Raw genomic sequence first — 16,448 nt, 5'->3', positions numbered from 1 at the left:
TCACTGGAGTTTAGTATGAAAGATTTGTTCACTTAGAGAATTGTACGTAGTTCCTATGGTGAGGCAGTCACTGAATTATCTCATAGTGTGCACTGGAATAGCTAAGCAGTGTTTCTTAGTATAGGCTATATATTACATTCTCCAGATTACCCTGAAATGTTTGTCAAAATGAAGATTCTGGGACCCTATTCTAAATCTACTGAATCAAAATCGCTGGGATGGAGCCTGCGACTTTGCATTTTAACATGTACCGCAGGTGATTTGCTCCTAATAAAGGCAGAGGACTAGAAACAGAAGCCAAAGGCATTGAAGTCAGAGCCTCTGACTGGGCTGCCATTGCAGTAATAATCCAGTTGATTACAACACAAAGGCAACAATGGTTACCATGGGGATTCAGGAGCAGCGCTAAATCCGAGAACTTCTTCAAAGGAAAGAGAAGGAGGTAAAAGACAGGATTTAGGATGAGATGAAGATGGATGGATGGATGAGAAGAAAGAGTCCAGGAAAACCATCATCCCTGCCCTCTGAGTGAAAGCTAGTGACCAGAGTACTTTAGGCCCTTATGTATCAGGGGCATTATTGGCAGTGACAAGAGAACAAAGTTAAGGGGTCTGCAGTAAGATGAAGGTGTTTTTAAAAGTGGGAAAAGGAAAAAGAAAGATAGCTACAGAGAAAAAGTGTAACCAGCTCTACAAAACTGAGAGAGCTGGCAATTAGAATTGTTTAGTCACTAAGCTGTGTCCAACCCTTTTGCTATCCCATGGACTGTTGCCCACCAGGCGCCTCTGTCCATGGGATTTCCCAAGCAAGAATACCGGAGTGGGTTGTCATTTCCTTCTCCAGGGGATCTTCCTGACCCAGGGGTTGAACCCATGTCTCCTGCATTAGCAGGCAAATTCTTTACCACTCAGCCAGAGAAGCTCAGGAATTAGAATACAGTAAACTTACTGTGCAAGGGGTTTGCGTAGGTGCAAACTTCTCACCTTCAAGGTACTTGACAAAATGAAGTGGGATCAGGTGAGGCAGACAGATGGCGTAGGAGTTGAGCTCAAGCAGAGAGGGGAGAGGAGTAGGAATGAAAGGCAAGAAAATTCTGAAACCCAGGTAAAATGGGAAAGAAAGAGAGAGAATAAGTTTAGGGACTTTTCAGAATAAGAAGTTTGTCATTATCCAGCAATTCTGAATAGGAAAGAAAACGGGAGACAGGTGGCCTTCTAAGCAATATTTACATTGTTCTAAAAGATTTTTAAGCTTTATAATATTGCCACATGTAGATTACAAGGATACAGAGACATATATGGAGATAGGGAAAAGAAAGTTGTCTTTGCAACCTTTTTATCCCACTAGGAAATGTGAAATATTATATTATTCTATACCATGAATATATGGTTTCAACATTTTACTAGGATATCACTAATAAAATTGAGTATATCTCTAGCTTTCAAATAAGTTTGGCCTTGAATAAGAAATGCTTATTCTACCATTGCTTGAAATCTAATATTTATGAAGACATTTAATCCCTGTGCACAAGGAGGAATACACACACCAAACAGTAGTGGCATGCTAAATTCAAGAGCTCAGGCCTTGAAAGCTTACATGCTAATGGGTTATTTAGTTTTCAAAATCTTAAGTTAATAACAACTGGCAATAAAGCCTGTTAAGATGCCTTTTGTTCTGAAGCTATTGTGTTGATTTTGAAGCCCCATTTGTTCTAAAATGATTGAAGTCGAGATCTCCACCTAGTGGATTTATAGGATTTAACAGATTTTACATAAATGGCCTACTACCTCTGGAAACCTGTAATGTTTTTCCCTTTGAGAAATAACAGGTTTTAAAGACTTCTACTTAGGACCTAGCATAATTGTTAACAGAACATTTGCAAATGGTTGAAACATGCCAATATGCATATCAGCTAGACTACAGTTAACAAAGCTCAATTTTTATTTTCATACCATAATTAGGAAAACAGACCAGGCACAAATATGAATATATAATCATCTGTGTAGAAAGCAATATTGTAATACCACTAATTGAGATGTGTATAGTAATTTCCATAAAATAATCATCAAGTGTAAATCTGCTCAAGCACTTTTTCCTTTTTAATCTTTCATTTGCTTAAGGCTTTTTTTTTTTTTTAATGTTTGCTTTCTTTTCCAGGAATAGGCCCAATTCTTCTTTCCCATTTTCCCATTCCTTAGAGAAGCAAACTCAATTAATTGTGTCAAACATATCTTATGGCTCTATCTTTGACTTTTGTGTTATATTCAACTATGTACTTTTATTTTATTGATAACAAAGAGTCACTGAGGAATCTTCCTTCAAAATAGTGCATTTGAAATGCATGCAAAGGCTAGAGGGTGTGTCTTTTTTAAGAAAGCTGAAGTAGAAAAGGATTATTATTTGAGTTATTTTGTTCACTTTGTTCTGCCTCTAAAGGTGATGAATTAACATATTCAGCAGCTGGTGGATACAGTGTGGGTTTAGGAGCAGAGTTTTCAGCTTCATTTATTCTGGCACCTCATTTTCTGCCTCAAAACTAATGTCTTTTAACTCTGGTAATGTCTCCCCTGTCATTGCACCTTCTTCATGTGCACTGCTATCTTTATCTGGTTGAATATTTTGAACTTCTTTCAAATAATGCATATTACTGTTAATTTTAAGATCTATTTCACTACAAGGTAGTCTATTTTGGGTTTCATGGGAACTCATCATTCTTAAATCTTTAGTTGCCTCCACAGAATTTGACTCAAATAATACATGTTTTTCACTTTTTCCATTTTCCCAAGTGTGTTGCTTTTCTTCTCTGGTGCCATTTAAGGTCATCTGTGTGGCCCTAATTAACATACTAGGATTTGCCGTGCTTTCAGCGAGCCTTTTTTTCTCGTCTTTCCCTACTATTTTTGTCTCCAGTGCTTCAGCTCCGTCATCTCTGGGCAACGCATTTATGCTGTCAATTCCTTTTTCACTCCTATTGGTTAGAGGCCAGATGGCTTGAGCACTCAGAGAGGTACTGATATCCTTGGGAAGCGCTATTCTATTTTGGTATGGAATAAAATTTGTCTTCATAAATGTTAAGTTGCCCTTGGATTGTGTCTGGGGAACAGGAGAGCAATCAAAAGTCTCTGTTTTAGGAAGTTTTGTTTCTACATCATTTCCCTCATCCATAACACAGCTTTCCACAATTGGATGTGATATTTTGGGTTTTGTCATTAATGTTTTTTCATTTCCAAGTTGTTCGTGACTTGAGAGTTGCTCTGTATGTTTTAAGGTTTGCTTTTGCTTCAAAGCATGTTTCTCGTAGGTGTCAGTCCTGCAGATGTGATTCCCTAGGGACACAGAAAACTGGCTTAGCTCACTGGTCTTCAGTTTATCCTGCTCCATGTGCTCAGTGGGCTCTGTTGCCCCTTGGTCAGTAGCCCCCCTAGAATGGTGGGATGGTAAAACATCCCTTCCTATGTTTTCCAAAGTTGCTGGTAAATAACTTGGGATGCCCATTACCATGCAAGCTGTACCGCCCACGTGCTCCGTTGAGGAGGAGTGTGAATGTCCGTGTTCAGCAACAGTGGGTGTGGGCTGAGCCAGTGTTAATGGGTCTCCATCAGGAATATGACCAGTAGGGTGACAGGTGCCTTCCATAGAGCTCTGGTTGGCCACAGACAAGTCGTTAACACTGAGCAGAGAAGGCTTTTTCATGTTTTTTCTGTAATACGGGGTCTGCTTAGGGGCATGTTTGAGAGGCAGCCTCTTTGCAGTGAATTTAGCATAGTTGTTAACCTCTGACTGTTGGCGAAAATCTGCAGAGGGCTCAAGGTTTACTCTGGCTTCTTTCTCAGAAGCTGTGAAGAATTTATCAGGAGGTAATGATGCTTGTTTGAGTTTCTTTGAGAGATCTGGCAAGGATTTTTCTGGATGGACTCTGACTTTTCTAAAAGGGCTTACATTTAATTTTATCCTTAAATTTTGTCCTTTAGTTTTCCCTTTGAAGTCAGCTGGATTGGTTCTCTTCTTTCTCAGAATCTGTGGATCAGTAAGCCCCTTTCCTCCTTTGTTTCTCTCACGAGGGTTGCTACATTTTTTGAGATCCAAGTTGGTCAGGTTACTTTCATTTTTCTGCTCTTTCCAATGGCTTGATGTTTTGGATGACATCACCAAACTATTTTTTTCTATTAAATCAGGATGATGGAAGCTAACCCTCTTAGGGGAATATGTTTTCTTGATTTTTGTTGATAACCCTGATAACTCCATGTTGTTCTCACTCACGAGGAATTTTTCTATTGCTCTGTTAATTTGGATTTGCTCTTTCTTAGGCTTTGAACGTTTTCGACGATTTGGCTTCTTTTCTTTCATGTAATCTTGAAATTGATCACAGGGCACATATTTACAGATAAGAGAATTGTTTGGCTGAAAATGCCGAGGACTGCTCTGTGTTAACAGTCTACAAGGATCATCATATTTTGATCTGTGTTTTTGCAAGATCCTTTGTACAGAGTGTTCCTTGGGCTCACAAGCCTTGGATGATGAGCCTGTAATAAAATGTCTCTGCCTGTGAGGTTGTAAGCCATTGTCTCCTTTTTCCATTGGAGGCTGCCATGATTCATTTGTTAAATGCTTTTCAAGACTTTCCCTTGCCAAGGCTGAAGCCGATGTTGCATATCTTCTACTAAATGTGTCACTGCTGATATCTGCTGAACAATAAATGCAGGAATTTAGCACTGAGCATAGTTTTATTACCCCAACCAAACAGATGCTTAGAAACCTTATGAAAGGTACAAAAAGGACTCCTCCAATTATGGCAATTCTTGAATATTTCCTTAATATTTTAGCCAAATACTTAAGGGACATTTGGCAGTTTGGTGTGTTTGCAAAGACACTCTTTATGGACACATTTTAATCAGTTGTGATTGATGCTGATGTAAAAGTTGTGGAATTAGAAATTAAAATATTCATAGTTGTAAATCTTTAGATTAGTTGTCAGTTAGGTTAGCTTTAAATATGAATAATGTTTAAATTCTTTCCAAATAGCTATAGTAACTTTTTCTTAACTCATTTACCACTTGGAACTAAATCATTAAGAAGAACATAATACAATATTGAGTAACAGGTTTCAAGCAGATGATAACCTCAGCAGCAACAGATATACATATATTACTGGCTCCATTCATGTGGAGTCCACATCTATTTTACTTCACTTAAGAGTGTATTCATTAAATATTTGTTAAATGAATGTGTTTTGGACTGTGGCCTGGTCTATGCTGAAGACTTTTAAATGGTTTGCATTAATATAATATTAATGAATCATGTTAAATAATGTTAATAACAAAAATAATAGTAATAGTGCACCATTAATTGAACATGTACTAAGAGGTCAGCATTGTACAAAATAGTGTACATTGATTATTTCATTTAAGAGACCTGATCCATTAGATAAGTCCTATTATCCTATCACATTTACAGAGAAAGAAACAAGTTTAGAGAAGTTGAATATTCTCCCCCAGTCACGTGTCAGCTAAATGATATGGGCAGAGTTTGACACAGATCTTTCTGATGCTAAACCCTATCCTCTTCCACAATGCATATTAAGTTTAAAACTACATCTTTTCAGTGTTCTTCCTCTTGGTCTGTGAAATTGTTTTATCCAAAGAAGTATTTCTTGGAGCAATAGAAAGAAACAGGTGAAATAGCCCCAGCTTGCATCCAGTTCTAATCTAAGATCTGCCTTTGACATTCAGAATGACCTTGGAGAAGTCATTAACTCACTGAATATCAGGAGATTAGACTAGAAGGGAACTTTTGCAGTTATAAAATTATTCTAGGGAGATAATTTCTAGCCTTTGTCATATTCTAAGACAGCTCCATGGCTCAAAGATAAATATTAAAAGCTTTTGGACCAGATCATCTCCAAAGTCTCCTCTACCCCTGAAATACTGTAATTCTGTGTTTCTGACTTAGAAGGCCTAATCAGAGTGACATTGCCTCTTGCAGACTTCTTTAGAGCAGGTGTGGTCTTGACTGTTTTTCTCTTTTTCTGGATGCAGTACAATGCCTGGCATGTAGAATTTCAAGTCTTTCTTAAAGTGATTGTGTTGATTTGAAAAATCACTTTTCTCTGTGTGAAACAAAAGACTGGGTTTTAAATGGTTAAGAGACTACATTCCCTTCAGTATAGGAGTTTCACACAGAGATGCGAAGGCTCTCGACAAAGCTAAAATGAAATATCTGCCTAAGGTATGATTTTATGGAAAGGTTAAGTGCTTATTCCTTTATAAAATAAAACTGATCAGATCAAGTTTCTACAACAGACGTTTCCTTTCTTGGCCATTTCTCTTTTCAATCAAATCATGATGACCCCAAAACTGGTAAGATCTGAAGTCTGGGGGACGCAGTGGCATAAATTCACGCCCTACTTTATATCACATGTGAAACAACATACAATTTCATTCATTTCCAATTGTCCCTAAATCCTTAGGGCCAGATCCCCATGGTAAGAATTTCTTGGTGCAGCACCTCTGTCATTCATGTTCTGAGAGAAAGCTCTGCTTCTTGTAAACCAATTCAAATAAATGACAGGAACCTCTTTACAGAGTGGCTGTCAAAGTTTTCACCACTGAGCCTGAGAGCATTGCCTTACTATTCAGAGAGAAAAAGGAAGACATTTAATTCATTGCTTCCACCTAAATATTGACATCTCCCATGTACAGCGGGTAGTGTCACGGCCAGATTCACTTGGCTCCCAACATGGGACGATGAATTAAGTCCTGACTTTCCCTGAACTGGGAAGTTATCATCCCTGACAGCTCAGCAAGCATAGTGTGTGTCTTGACATCATTCCTGAAATGAATCACTAGCATTAGAAGGCCCATTCTTCTAACATGTCATGCTCTGGGAAGGTTGCTTACTGCAGAACTGGCATTAGAGCTCAACGGATGTTGGAACAGAAGCCAATACTCAGCCTCCCATTAATCTTAACAGTGCTATTGCTATTGAAAAGTCTTCTTTAAAAAAATTTTTTAGGTGTTGGGTCATGAAATTCACTTTCCAAGGGGTACAAGATGTACTCTCAGCTCCTGAGGGTTGGAAGCATCCATGTACACCTCACTGTAAACACACATGTACATACATACACAAAAAAATCCATGTCCAGTATCTTTAGGAGAAGAATAACCTAGTGCCATGGTGATTGTTATGGCATTACTCTTTTGAAGAAATCAAAAGAAATTTAAACCAAATGGGACTTTTCAAACAAGACAACTCACCTGTCGTTCTTGTTACATGCTGTGGCAGAGTTTGAGGTTGACCTTCCCCAGGCTCATGATTCCTCCACCCTTCAACTCTCTGTGGACAATATCTCGTAAGCAAGCCAGCTTCATTAAAAGCTGCCATATTCCCAGAAGGCTCTGAACATCCTGACTGCAGCAATCTGCCACCAAAGCAGAAGAAAGTGCTGTCTGCCCCATGGCCCTTCCCTCTCAGGTTTCTAAATGATCTGTCAAGGGCTGTGGAGCCAGAGGCCTGTACTGCTTGATGGCTGCTTTCCTGTGAAAGTGGCATTTCCTTTCCGGCCCCCACAATGGACATGACCTTTATCTCGTTTTCCTGAGTTAAGTGGCAGTTACAGTATCCCTGAGCGTGGTAATTTCTTGCCTCATGATCACACAGGGATTCATTGAAGGTTCTGCAAGGAAGGTTTTCTGATGTGTGTTCATTTGCTTTGCCTTGTTGAAGTTTCCAGTTAAATACAACTAAACCTAGGCAAGTGAGACCAACAGCTCCTGTGACAAATGGAGAGACTATTAAAAGATAACATCATAGAAAGAAACATAAATCGTCAAATGTGAAATCCACAAGTACCAAGGTTAATGGCTTAGAGGGCATTGAAATGGGTGGGCGATCTATCACCATGTGGAAAATATTAGTTCAGATAGAGGCTATTTAATCAACATTGTTCTGTTTTCCAATTTGGATCTTTCTTTGTATCTATTAAAAATTATAAGAAACAATACCATCTGGAATGTGTTTGACAGAAAAAGTTTTTTCATGGACTGAAATTCATTCAAATTAAAATAATTCCTACATTAAAATTCTTTTCTGCCTAAAGGAAATGAAACTTCCATTTTTTAATCCCATAGTTAATAAAAATAGACAATGTTTAGCATATACCATGAAATTCTCATATACAATAACCTCCTCCCCCAAAGAAAAAGAGATTCTACAAGCTATTGCCATATTTTAATCATCCCTAAAGATTTATCCCCTACCTCAGAATACATCATTGGCTTCTATTAGTATAAAGGTCAAACTCCTTGGCATTCAAGACTCTAATTTGGCTGTAACCTTCCTTCCTAGCCTTATTTTTTTAATTATTTTTCACATTCAAGCACTATGCTTCAGACTCTTCAATTCATTAGTCTTAAAATGTCCTTCGAAGCCTTTGTGTATTCTCTTACTCATGCTTATAATACTTTCTCCTATCTCTGCTTATTTGAATTTCATTTATCCTTTAAAATCTAAACCAATACCTCATGGTTTCTTGATAGTTTTGTGATTTTTTTTTCCATCTTGGAAAGATCACCCCCTTCTATGAACTCCCTTGACATCTAATCTCAGAATTCCTGGTACTGTCATTTCATGTTCTTTGTAGGCTAGCTTATCATCTAAATATAGTAGGAAAGGGCAGTATTTCTCAGACTCGAGTGTAGAGTCTAACCTATTTCTGCCTCACAGTTTTTCATCTTGACAAATGGCATCCTCAGCCACCTAGATGCTCAAACCAAAGTCTCAGTTACACCCAGCTCTTCCTCTGACACAGTGATTCCTTTTTGTTAGCACTTACAATGATATAAAATTTTGTGTTCACTTATTCATTTGCTTGTTCACTGTTTGTCCTCCCCTGTTAGAATTAAGCACTGTGAGGAAATGGACTTTTTCAGTCTTGTCTGACATTGTATCTCCAGTGACCACAACATTGGCAGAGAGGAGGCACTCCAGAAATATTTACTGAATATTTTTAAGTAAACAGAAAGAATTCTGTTTATGAATGCTAATAATGAAAAGCACTGAGTGGTCTAATCTCGCAAATCTCCAGAACGGTAATCAGGAGAACATGTTGTCAGTATAGGCTGAGTTTGGAGCTCTGTGCTCTACATCCAGCTTTATCTATAACTTGCTGTGTGACCTTGGACAAGTCACTTGCCCTGTAAACTCAGTTCCCTGACTCGAGATAAACGCAGTGAATGAGTCCAGAATCAGCTTTCTAGACTCCTTTATAGCACTTTGCCTGGTTCTCTCTATGGCAGATAACTTTAGTGAAAATGTGATGATATCTCTTTAAACTTTCAGGAAAAGAGAAGTTATCAAGCATAGTTGTTCCATTTTTTTCTGTTAAAGATGAAGATTAACCAAATAGAATAGCACTTTCTGGTTAAAAAAAAAAATCCCAAACAAAAATCTGCTCACCTTTGTGTAGCTTACCAGATCTTAATGTTTTGCACCCCATTTTAATTTATTTGATGGCAATACACTCTTGGAGAATGTGATAACATATTGAGATAATGAAATCTCTAATAAAGACACAACATTTTTTTTTTTTAAGTAGTTAAGTTAGGTCAGAACATTTTAATTGCAAGATCTCAGAGTCTGGGCTATTCCAAATAAAAGTTTTGATTTTTAAATGTCAAAAGTATGAAAATAATAAAATTTTAGACACATCTCTATATTTCTTACATGGAGTAAGAAAGCTTAGGACTCAAAGCTCTGTTCTAATACTTTTCTTGGGCACATTTTCTAACCTCTCTAAGCCTTATTGTTTCTCTTCTATCAAATAGGAATAATTAATACCACTCAGAGATAAAGTGAGACAGTATATGTGACATGTTTAACACAGTTCGTTGACATAGTGAGATTCAGTGAGTGGTGATTGTTATGTATTATTGTGGTTATAATTGCTGGTGCTACAAAAGTAGGCTTTGTATTGTTCTATTAGATCCTAGAAGCCTCAGCTATTAGGGGGAAAAGTCCAAACAAATTATTAAGAGAATACTTTGTATGACTGATGCAGTTACTAAACCATAATAAAGAAAGAAAAGACCTCAATTTTATTAAACAGATGACTCAACCATTGAAATGAAAGTACATATAATTTGATTATGGGATAAAGTTTCTCTGTAATTGTGTCCAAACAGCAAGGAACCACTCACTCTCCCACTATTGATGCTAGAGCTATGTCTGTATCATGTTACCACTCAGGTATGGTCGCTTTCTATTAGTACAGAGAGCAAAAGCAGAAAATGAAGCTTGTAGGCAGTTTGAACCTGCTGTCAGGAAGATGGCTGAATTTTCATTGCCATGGGCATTGTTGCTATTTTTAAAAAAGTATTCTAACAATCCTTCTGAGTTAGAAAAATGCAGTATTAATGATAAAAATCTCATCAAAGTATTGGAAATGTTACAGCTTCAGGAAAGCTTTCTTTGTTTATCTTCCAGTTCACAGAAGAGGAAGGGTCAAGAGGTTAGGTACCAATTAGCCACTTATTGGTTTAAATTCACAGGATATGATTTTATATATTCTTTGGAATTCTGATGATTTATCTATAGTCAAAGAAGAAAATAAAATCAGAGGCCAAATTTTAGTCCTAAGTCTTCTTCCCACAATCTAGAGATATAGATTATTGATCACACTTTTGCTTTAGGAGAAATAACACCTTAAAAGGAGTAAATTGATATCAAAAGTCAAGAGTTGTCTTAAAGATGAATCTCTCTTAAAAAGAGCATCTGTAATAGTTAATCAATGAAGGGTACATTTTTCTGCTAATTTCACATGCTATAACTTAATAGGCATATAATAATATTTCTAATGTTTAGCTTCCTATCGTTTTGATAAAACCTTTGGAATCTTCCAGAATTTTTATGTATCTCCACACTAATGCAGAGTTGTTAACTTGGCAAAATCTTTTCTAAAAATATATTTCAAAAATACCTAGGTGATACTAAAAATTGTATCTATTGCAATATTTCCAAAGCAACCTCCTATAAAATACAAGTTTAATGAAAATTTCCTCTGTGGGGGAAAAAAAAGGTTAATGGTCAAATAAGTCTGAGAAATGCTCCACAGTATATCTTCCTCTTAGAGACTCATAATGTTTATTAGAAAAATGAAAGATATAAGAAATGCTGTGATAAAGAAGCCTATTTCACTTTAATCCAGCATTGCTCAAATCTATTTGAACCTGATAACATATTGCTTATATAGGCATCTCTTGGTATTTTTATTGGAATATCTACTAATTTCCCCCTTGAACTAGGATTCTATGATAAGAAACACATTTAAGGAAAAACTCTCTGATGCCCTAGTGTTTTTGCCTTTTGTAGTAAACTGTTTATTAGCACATATAATTACTGAGATGGTTATACATTTTCTAAAACAGTTTATCTTTCTGAAAGGATTTGAACTCACTTTCAAGTGAATTTGATTTCTGCTGGTGGTAGTTTCAGTGTCTAGACCTGACACTGGTTTCCATCTATCCTGATTAAAAGTAGAAGTGTTAGGAGCTAAAAACCACACACACACACACTTTTCATCACCATGGTACCCCCAAGTACAAAGGATCTCACCATGCACTAAAAGTGTACAAACATCTAGATAACTCAACAAATCTCATGCATATTTGACTAATGACAACAAAACATTACACTACATCATAATGATATATAATGAGATGTAATGATGAATAGTTTAAAAAATTTAAAACTACTATAGAAAAATTAAAGGGTTGAATGGCATCCTTTCCTTAGTCAGTTGGGAGTGGGTGTGGTAATGGGCCAAGTTTATGAACAAGTTAGAGAAACAGAAATCTTAAAAAAATTCAAAATCCCCAAATAGGTGGAAACCAAGGCACAGAGCAGCTAAATAACTTGCCCAAGCCACACAGCAAGTAAGAGCAGAAACAAATTTCCAACCTGGGTAATCTAACTGTGGAGGTCATGCCCTTAATCATCACTTATTTGTTTTTGTTTAGTCCCTAGATGTGTCTGACTCTTTTGTGACCCCTTGGACTGTAGCCCACAAAGGCTCCTCTGTCCATGGGATTTCCCAGGCAAAAATACCATAGTGGGTTACCATTTCCTTCTCCAGGGGCTCTTCCCAACCCAGGGATCAAACTTACATCTCCTGCATTAGCAGGTGGATTCTTTACCACTGAGCCAGGAGGGAAGCCCAATCATCACTTATACAAGCACTATAAAGCAGGACACACCAGATTGTCATTATAGCCTCCCCCTTGGCACCCCACTCCAGTACTCTTGCCTGGAAAATCCCATGGATGGAGGAGCCTGGAAGGCTGCAGTCCATGGGGTCGCTGAGGGTCAGACACGACTGAGCGACTTCACTTTCACTTTTCACTTTCATGCATTGGAGAAGGAAATGGCAACCCACTCCAGTGTTCTTGCCTGGAGAGTCCCAGGGACGGTGGAGCCTGGTGGGCTGCCGTCTCTGGGGTCACACAGAGTTGGACACGACTAAAGTGACTTAGCAGCAGTACTTGGTAAAGCCCATTGATTCTTACTACCACAGAGAGGCACACAGATATGAGTACCTTGAAGAAAAAGACTAGGTCTCATGACTTTTTGAAACCCCTAATATCTTAATGAATGTATCAGTACGCATCAGTGAATGGATGACTGAAATATAGGGTATTCCTTCATTACACACAAGAAAACTAAAGTCTGAACTGCAAAGTACTGAATATCACAGTGCTTGTTATACCAGGACCAGAGCTCTTGGGACTTCCCAGGTGGCATCAGTGGTAAAGAACCTGCCTGCCAATGTGGAGAAGTAAGAGATGCCGGTTTGATCTCTGGATTGGAATGATCCCCTGGAGGAGGAAATAGCAACCCACTCCAGTATTCTTGCCTGGAGAATGCCATGGACAGAGGAGCCTGGTGGGCAATAATCCACAGGGTCACAGTCAGACAGGACAGAAGCGACTTAGCACACACCCGCACATCGACACAGAGCTCTTGAATTCTGGCTCAAGGCCGTTTCCTCTGTGTTAGACAGTTTCTTTGCAACAGGAAATTGTTGCAACCTATACCAAATCAGCTAGCATCTTCCTATACTACTGACAATGTCTCTCTTCTACAAGCCCTGAAAAGGCTCCCCAGTTGCCAGAGAAAGGCATCATTTAGTGAATTTCAAGAATATGGAGAAGAGATGGGTATACTTCTCCCTGTCATACCTGCAAAGCCAAGGACAGTCAGCAGGGCCACATCCTGCCCTGGGAAGAGGGTACTTCTGTCCTTTAGAACCAGAGTGAGGTTGGCAGCCTTGGAATCACAGCTGGTCTCAGACAGCCTCAGTACACTGTTTGTAGTGGCTGCAGCCATGGTGGCCAGCGGACCGCTTAGGTCCTTGGCACTTCTGAGCCTGCGAGCAGACTTTATGTAGTTTCTTAAGAATCAGGCGAGCAGGTAGAGATCACAAGTGCAGCTCCACTGGTTCTTATCTAAACTCAGAAGGATTAACTACTTCAGGGGAGTAAAAACGTCCGGCATGTGGGCCAATTTATTTTGAGAAAGGTCTACTTCCTGTAGTTGAGGCAGGGGCCAGAAGGCATCTTTCCCAATAAAGGAAATAAAATTGTTAGATAAATCCAGATGCCTGAGACTGTGGAGACGTGTGCCTCCAAAAGAACTGTCCGTCAGATTAGTGATCTGATTCCCATCCAGCTGGAGCCGGGTCAGGCCCCTGGTGTTTCGAAACCAAGACCCTTGCCGGGTGTGGAGGGCGTTGTGGCTGAGCACAGGCAGTCTGCGAAGCTTGCTGAAGGTGTGATCCGTGAGCGAAGAGCTGGATATTCGGTTGTGCCCCAGCAACAACGACCGCAACTTTGAAAAGCTGTGCAAGGCATCTTCCCGAACATCCTTGATGCCATTTCTGCTCAAAGAGACCAGGGCGAGATTAAACAAGAGGGACAGATTTGTACTCTATAGAGGAGAGATATCCATCAGTGATGATTAAAACCCTCGTGGTCACAGGGCCTGCTGTGGGGAAGAAAATCGCAGACTAGAAGCAAGTACACACACGTGGGAGGGGAGCACCGCGGAGAGCAGAGATAATCAATACCCTCTGAGCAATCTTATCACCTGGGTAAGAACAATAAACAAAATGAAAATGATCCTCTGATTTCTCAGTTTAAGGGGAAGGCAGCTCTTTATCAGAATGATGGATTTTTATATTCTTTGTTACCATGACATGTTTATTTGAGAAACCTAAACCCATCTGTTCCTTTAGATGTCAAATTTAATTCATTGTTTGGGCTTATCATCACGGATTTTTTTTTTTTTGAAAGTGGCTTCTCAGGCTTTTCTGTCTGTGAAGCTGTGTACCAACCTACTCCAGCCCTGCTGGCCCAAGACATTCAGTCAAGAGCTGAGCCTGTGTCTGAGTTCCTAACCAGTTTTCTGCAAGCAGTGTATATTTATACTGTAAAGCCAATCACCTTTTTTCTCAAACATAAAGGTGTGGGTTGGGGTGGGGGAAGTGAGAAGGAGCACTGGTTTCTGCTTTTTAGCTCCAGGCTAAAAGTCGGCATCTTGGTAAGGATCTATATTCTCTCCAGACAAGCCGAGGATCTGTCAGTGGGGTTCTCATTATAGTTTGGGCCATCCTGGCCTCCTGTCTAATATCTGTTCCCTCCAATGAAGTCCATCATGTGATGACAGGTGGTACTCAGGGCTTCCAACTGTTAAATCCCTTCACCATAATCACCCCAGAGCTATCACTGCTCTGTCATTAGAAATCAAAGCATTTTAACTCAATAAAGATGTATTATAATCAAGAGTTATTGTAACACATCTTTATCATGCTAAAATTGTTTTGACTGCCAATGACAGCGTCATAAGGATGGAAGAGTCCGTTGTCCCTGGGAGGTCTACAGGTGATATTAGAACAATCAGCCATGGGGGAAGCAAATCATAATTCCCTTATGAAATTCAGACTATAGCTTTGAAACAAAGAGAGGAAAAAAGAATGTAAAAGACAAAAGATTTCCACAGTGCCTTCTTTTGGAAGAATTGCTCTCATTTCTGTAGCAGTAGCAAGTCTATGTCATGGGGTTTTGTTTGTGGGGTGCTGTTTTTTTGAATTTATTACTGATTATTTGAATTCTGTTAATTCTGGCCAGGCTGGCATTTTGTTCCTTTCATCATTGTTTTTGATATGGATTGAGAGAGGTTTTTTTTTTAAGGATCCTCAGTCCCCTAGAGATTTCTGACTCTGAGGGAGCAAGCTATTGTTTCTGACAGTTACTTCTTGTCTAGGACTAGACAGCCTCCACTCACAAGTCATCCATTTACTTCTCTGTGTTTATGAAATCTAACTTCACAAATGTGGCATTCTATAAATGAGAAGGAAGATATAGAGGTGCAGTGATGCAGATGAGCAATATTTGTTTCTTACAGACATCAGCTATCTCTGATCAAAAAAATATATATATAGTGAAGTTTATTTGAGTGGATGGGAATTTAGTGTTTTTAAAGTGTTTTCTACACAGACTGGAAACAGTGTACAACCTACTAGCCTTGAAACTGTCTCTTCCCTGTCAGGAAGGACCATGCCATTTTCTTCTTAATTCTCATGGAGTCACAGGATTTTAGAAATGAAAGAACTCATTTTCTTCTACTCCATCTTAGACTTGTTTCTGAAATTTTTCGATTGGCAGAGTTTATAGCTTGTTTATCTCTTGTTGGATATAAGGATGTAAATCACATTCTCCTCAAATTTGTTAATAAGGTATCTTATTAAATTGTTGACTTAAGCAAGCAATATGTAATGAATACAGGCAGTGTATCTTGTTAGCATTTCTACAGCTCATTTACCACCAATAAAAAAAAGACTACACTTTCAAAATTAGATGCACTTTGATAATAATCTGTTTTGCTGGTACATCACTTAATCTTACTAATGCTGAACAATTGCAGTTCAGGTTTCTGATTCATTGATATTCCTTTCACCCTGTGGTAGGTTTCAAATCTGCACAAAGTATGGACAAAATATAATTAAAGTGATCTATTTTTATCATTTATTAAATAAGTGTGCAACTGACTGAAATGGTCATATTCTTTTGTGATAGCAAGATATCTCAATTACCTCTAAAGGTCTTAAAATAGTTTGGTTGAGACCACCAGGAACTAACAGGAAGATAAAATAATATTATTAATATATAGTTACTAAAGAAGGCTTGCTCTTTAAAAATGTTTACCTCTTTCAGGCTGAGCCCAGAGATCAGTCAGTACAAAGAAGAGCATAATAATGAATTTTCCAAGTACACTGAACACTGATTTTTAGAGTGATTGGTTTTATTACCTACTGTATAGGTTAGCTGGTGACAGAGAGTTACATCTCTGGTACACACCACACACGATGCAGGGCAGGCTGCCACCAGCCGCAGCATGAT

The 16,448-nt window shown here is 38.5% G+C and overlaps 1 protein-coding gene across 1 annotated transcript in view; it reads left to right on the top strand.

The window, feature by feature from the left end:
- Positions 1-16,448, top strand: part of TNNI3K (TNNI3 interacting kinase) — a 335,099-nt gene that overhangs the window by 237,847 nt on the left and 80,804 nt on the right. The window lies entirely within an intron of this gene.

Source organism: Budorcas taxicolor, chromosome 3, assembly GCF_023091745.1.
Source record: "Budorcas taxicolor isolate Tak-1 chromosome 3, Takin1.1, whole genome shotgun sequence".
NCBI classification, from domain to species: domain Eukaryota; kingdom Metazoa; phylum Chordata; class Mammalia; order Artiodactyla; family Bovidae; genus Budorcas; species Budorcas taxicolor.
This window is presented reverse-complemented; position numbering and strand designations above follow the sequence as displayed.